Source organism: Rana temporaria, chromosome 1 (genome assembly GCF_905171775.1).
Source record: "Rana temporaria chromosome 1, aRanTem1.1, whole genome shotgun sequence".
NCBI lineage: Eukaryota > Metazoa > Chordata > Amphibia > Anura > Ranidae > Rana > Rana temporaria.
Genome location: NC_053489.1, coordinates 566,882,662 through 566,888,661, shown reverse-complemented (window position 1 = coordinate 566,888,661; position 6,000 = coordinate 566,882,662).

The following is a 6,000-nucleotide window of genomic DNA, read 5'->3' as shown; positions in this document are numbered from 1 at the left end:
TAATGCTGACTTGTGAGTATCCAAGGTGCCTGGGTGGAATTTGAGGTCGCTAATGCCGTGCAGAAGGACAATCCTAACCTATACTGGGACACTGATAAAAGCCTTTCTTCGGGGAAAGGTTCGTATCTCTGTACAAGAAAAACACATTTAATCATTACAAAGTAGCTTGTGAATATTCTTGGCCCAGGCCCAGCTCATTAAGCATGATACCCCTGACAATAAAATGGCATGCTAAAATGCCTCTTTGATTTGTTGGCAGAAACTCAGGAGCGCACTAAACAATCCTTTATGGACCTACAATACCACAAATGTGGTAACAAAGTGGGGATGCTGCTGGTAAGACTACAAGAACCTCTACAAGCCAACAAAAATTGCTGCCTTGAAAGACACCCAGGGTAACCTCACTTCCTCACCATAAGCTATAAGCAAGGTCCTGGAGGCATTCTACACTGCACTGTACACTCAGTATGATATGGACTTGCCAACAGTATCACAATTTCTTGAAAATATTTATCTTCTCAATATTGCCCCGGACTTTCTCAACACTTTCTCAACACTCCCATCTTACCACAGGAGGTTTTCGTTGGCGACCTCTTGATTGGCCAATGGGAAAGTCACTGGGCCCGATGGCTTTTTACTAGAATTTTATAAATTTATCTCTTTTATCCCCTACTTTGTTAGCCATGTACCAGGGCATATGGAAGGGTGGATCGTATTTTCTGTTGGGCCACTAAGCCTTCATTAAAGTCACCACAAAAAAAGGATAAAGACCCTACTGAACTTGGCTTGTTGGCTTGGCTTGGCTTGGCTTGTACCACCTGATTTACATACTGAACATTGATATGAAAATACTTTCAAAAATCATAGCATCACTGCTGCCATCATTAATCCAACCAGCACAGGCTGGCTTTACTAAGGGCAGATACACTTCTTCCAATACAGTATACGGAAGGTATTGATGGTGCTGGAGCTTGATTGTTCCCATCCCTCTGATGACCTGGTGATTGTTACCCTAACATACGTTTCCAATGGCTTTATCTGGTTCTTCAGAGGTTTGGCTTTTCAAGTCTCAATACCTCTATGTATTCCACCCCTTCATTGAACATTATCATGGTGGGGTACAATTTGGCTACAATATCGTTATATAAGGGCACTAGGCAGGGTTTCCCTTTGTCCCCCCTGCTTTTCAACTTAGTGCTAGAGTTCTTATCCAGCTATCTCCTAACCCATCTCCAGCTACATGGTTTAGATAGGTACCCAGAAGCTTTGCATAACTCTGTTTGTGGATGACAGTTATTTTCACATACAATCCCCCCATATATATATTAAAATATATTGTTTAATACATATGTGCAATCCATATAATAAATAAATAAATAAGCTAAAACATAATCCAAATGATTTGTGGAAAAACCACAATACTTTTTATTCTGTGTGTTAAATAGTTCTCATCCCAAATCATATATCATACACTGCACTGTGCAAAAGTTTATCCTCTATTATAAATAATGTGCCATGCTCTGAAAATACACCCCCAAGTGCTGCAATCTTATTACAGTGCTGTGGGCAAGTCCAAATGCTTCCACCAATTACGGTAGCTGCTTCACACCATACTCAGCAGATTTCCATTAGCCTAAAGATAAAATATGAGGGTATCAACAAAAGTATTAGGGGCAGATCCAGAGAGAGAGTATGCCGGTGTATCTACTGATCTGTGTATGCCGGCATCTGTGTTCGATCCGACAGGCGTACGGCTTCGTACGCCTTCGGATCGTAGATGCAATACTTCGGCGTCCGCTGGGTGGAGTTTGCGTCGTTTTCCGCGTCGGGTATGCAAATGAGCTTTTTCCGACGATCCACGAACGTACGCGCGGCTGTCGCATTCTCTTACGTCGTCTCTAGTCGGCTTTTTCCGGCGTATAGTTAAAGCTGCTATTTTGCGGCGTATAGATAGACTTGCCATGTTAAGTATGGCCGTCGTTCCCGCGTCGAAATTTGAATTTTTTTTATTTTTTGCGTAAGTCGTCCGTGAATAGGGATGAACGTAAGTCACGTCTAAGTTCAAAAAATTACGGTGTTGCGACTTCATTTCGCGCAAAGCACGGCGGGAAATTTCAAAACAGGGCATGTACACTTCAATCGGTGTGGGGACGCGCTTCATTTAAATGAATCACGCCCCCTAATTGCCGATTTGAATTCCGCCGCCAAAAATACACTACGCTGCCCTAACTTACGGCGCAAAATCTTCCTGGATTCGACTTAAAGCCAGGTAAGATACGGCGGCGTAGCGTATCTCTGATACGCTTTGCCGATCCATTTCTATGTGGATCTGGCCCTTAATGTCTAGGCCTACTCACTTAAGTGTTGCCATAGTACCCAGGCAAATATAGCTTACAGAGAAAAACATCCCAACTACCAGGGTAAAGCCCTGAAATTGGGCAAAAAGTGGTTACAGCAATGGCATATGAGGCTTACAAACATGCACTTAAAAAGTAAAATGTATTACCAAACATATTATATGTAAAAAACATTTAGCAGAATGTACTCAATTATGAAAACACACAGGGCTAAATTCACATAGATTAGCGGATCTTTAGATCCGCGTAATCTATGTGATTTACGATCCGCCGGCGCAATTTTGCCAGGCTAGTGCAGCATTCACAAAGCACTTACCTCCAAACTTGCGCCGGCGGATCGTAACTCCCCCGGCGAAATTCAAATTCCGCGGCTAGGGGGAGTGTACAATTTAAATCAGGCACGTCCCCGCGCCGATTTAACTGCGCATGCGCCGCCGGCAAAATTTCCCAGTGCGCATGCTCCAAATGACGTCGCTAGGACGTCATTGGTTTCGGCGTTAACGTAGATTACGGCCATCCATATTCGCGACTTACGCAAACAACGTAAAAATTCAAAACTCGGCGCGGGAACGACGGCCATTCTTAACATTAGCTACCCCTCATATAGCAAGGGTAACTATCCGCCGGAAAAAGCCGAACACAAACGCCGTAAAAAAAAAGCGACGGGCGGGCGTTAGTTTCTGAATCGGCGTATCTCCTCATTTGCATATTAGTCGCGAGTAAAACACGAAACGCCACCTAGCAGACAGCGGAAGATTGCAGCCTAAGATCCGATGGTGTAAGTCACCGATCTCAGAGATACGACGGCGTATCAGGAGATACGCCGTCGTATCTCTTTGTGAATCTGGCCCACAGTGCTTACTTTACCATAACAAAAGACACACAAAATGCATATAAAAACAATGTACACCAAATAAACATCCGGACACTTAATATAACTATGGGCCAGATTCATAAAGCCGCACGCAAAGTTGCAGCGGCGTAACTTTTCTTATTTACATTAAGCCGCCGCAACTTAACAGGCAAGTGCTGTATTCACAAAGCACTTGCGTGTTAAGTTGCGGCAGCGTAGCGTAAATTGGGCGGCCTAATTCAAAATAGGCGAGTAGCGGGCGTCTCCTATTTAAATTAGGTGCGTCCACGCGCCGAACGTACTGTGCATGCGCCGGCCTTAGAAAAATCCCAGTGCGCATGCTCCAAACTATGACGGTGTTTTCGACGTGAACGTAATCGACGTAAATCCCCATTCAGGGACAAATTACGCAAACAACGTAAACATTTTCAAATTTCCCGCGGTCACGACGTCCATGCTTAATATAGGATGCGCCTGCTTTGGGCAGCTTTATCTTTACGCCGGGGAAACCCTTACGGAAACGGCGTAAAGTGACTGCGTCGGGCCCGCGTACGTTCGTGAATCGGCGTATCTCGCTGATTTACATATTCTCGGCGTAAATCAGCAAGAACGCCCCCAGCGGCCATTTTAAAATTGCAGTTAAGATCCGACGGTGTAATACAATTACACCTGTCAGATCTTTGCTGCAAACCGGCTTATCTTGTTTTCAGCATACAGAAAACAGATAAGCCGGCGCAAAGTGTGAGTTATGCCGGCGTATCACTGATACGCCGGCATAACTCTTTCTGAATCTGGCCCAGTGTGTATAATAAGCTTCCAACGCATATAACACTGTGTTGGAACGCATAATCAAGCCAGGAAATATGATGCACATACTGTATGCTAGAGATGGCCTGCTGACTCGCCAGGCGGCCGCTTCGCGGCGAACTTTCATTGTTCGCGGTCTGCCAAACCGTCGGACATCTGGCGATGTTCGCAGCGTACCGCAATGTTACATGGGTAAGAACTTTGACCTATGACACATCCATCAGGTGGTGCAGGACAGCCAATTGAGATATTTCAGCACATGGACATACCCCCTACCTTATAAATAAACCTGATCTGGTGGCCATCCTACATTCTGCTGTTTGTCAGTATAGGGAAAGGGTGCTGTTTGGAGCAGGGACAGGCTGTATTATTTCAAATAGCTATCTAAAGGTCCACAAAAGTCCTTTTAAGGACTGGTGTAGATGTGCTACTTGCTCTACTATATACCGTATTTATCAGCGTATAACACGCTCAGGCGTATAATACGCACACTGGGCCAGATTCAGATAGGAGATACAACGGCGTATCTCCTGATACGCCGTCGTATCTCCAAGGCTGGCCGGTCGTATCTATGCGACTGATTCATAGAATCAGTTACGCATAGATATGCCTAAGATCCGACAGGTGTAAGTGACTTACACCGTCAGATCTTAGGCTGCAATTCCAGGCCGGCCGCTAGGTGGCGCTTCCGTGTCTTTTACGCGTCGAATATGCTAATGAGCATTTACGCCGATTCAGAAACGAACGACCGCCCGGCGCTTTTTTTTACGTTGTTTGCGTTTGGCTATTTCCGGCGGAAAGTTACCCCTGCTAAGGGGTAAGTGCGGCGTATCCTATGTTAAGTATGGCCGTCGTTCCTGCGCCGAGTTTTGAATTTTTTACGTTGTTTGCGTAAGTCGTTCGCGAATACGGCCGGACGTAATTTACGTAAACGTCGAAACCAATGACGTCCTTGCGACGTCATTTGGAGCAATGCATGCTGGGAATATTTCCGGACGGCGCATGCGCTGTTTGATCGGCCTGATTTGAATAGTACACTCCCCCTAGCCGCAGAATTTGAATTCCGCTGGGGGATTTACGATACGCCGCCGTAAGTTTTGAGGTAAGTGCTTTCTGAATTAAGCACTGGCCTCAAAAACTTGCGACAGCGGATCGTAAATCAGATAGGTTACACGGATCTAAAGATCCGCTAACCTATCTGAATCCGGCCCATTAACTTTAAGAGGGAAGTTTCAGGAAAAAAACTTTCCACAGCCCCCTGCGTATAACACGCAGGCACAGTTTACCCTTTATTTCCAGGGTAAAAAAGTGAGTGTTATACGCCAATAAATACAGTAGGTGTCTAATATATTCATATACTTTTTGTCAGTGTAGGGAGAGGCTGCTGTTTGGAGCAGGGACAGGCTGTATTCATTTAAATAGCTATCTAAAAGGTACTCAAAAGTCCATTTAAGGACTGGTATAGGTGTGCTACTTGCTCTAGTATATAGGTGTGTAATACATTCATATACTTTTTGTCAGTGTAGGGCGAGGTTGGCGTTTCCAGCAGGGGCAGCATTTAGCGACACAAATCGCTACCTAACAGGTCCACAAAAGTCCTTTCAAGCACTGGTATAGATGTGCTACTTGGTCTGCACTGCAGTACATGATAGTGTGTAATACATTCATATACTTTTTGTCAGTGTAGGGCGAGGTTGGCGTTTCCAGCAGGGACAGCGTTTAGCGACACAAATCGCTACACAAATGTGCTACTTGCTGTGCACTACAGTATATAGGTGTAATATACACTTATAATATACTTTCGAATATAGAAAGCATATTATAGTGGATTTGTATTGTGCAGCATTGTGACTGGCGGTGTATTTGGTTAATGCTGGATTTTTGCCTCTTTCGCTGCGTTTCCTCTGCTACGCACAAAAAAAATCCTGAAAAAAAAGTTCCATAACTGGTGAAATAAATAAGTGGCCCGCCAAAACAACAGAT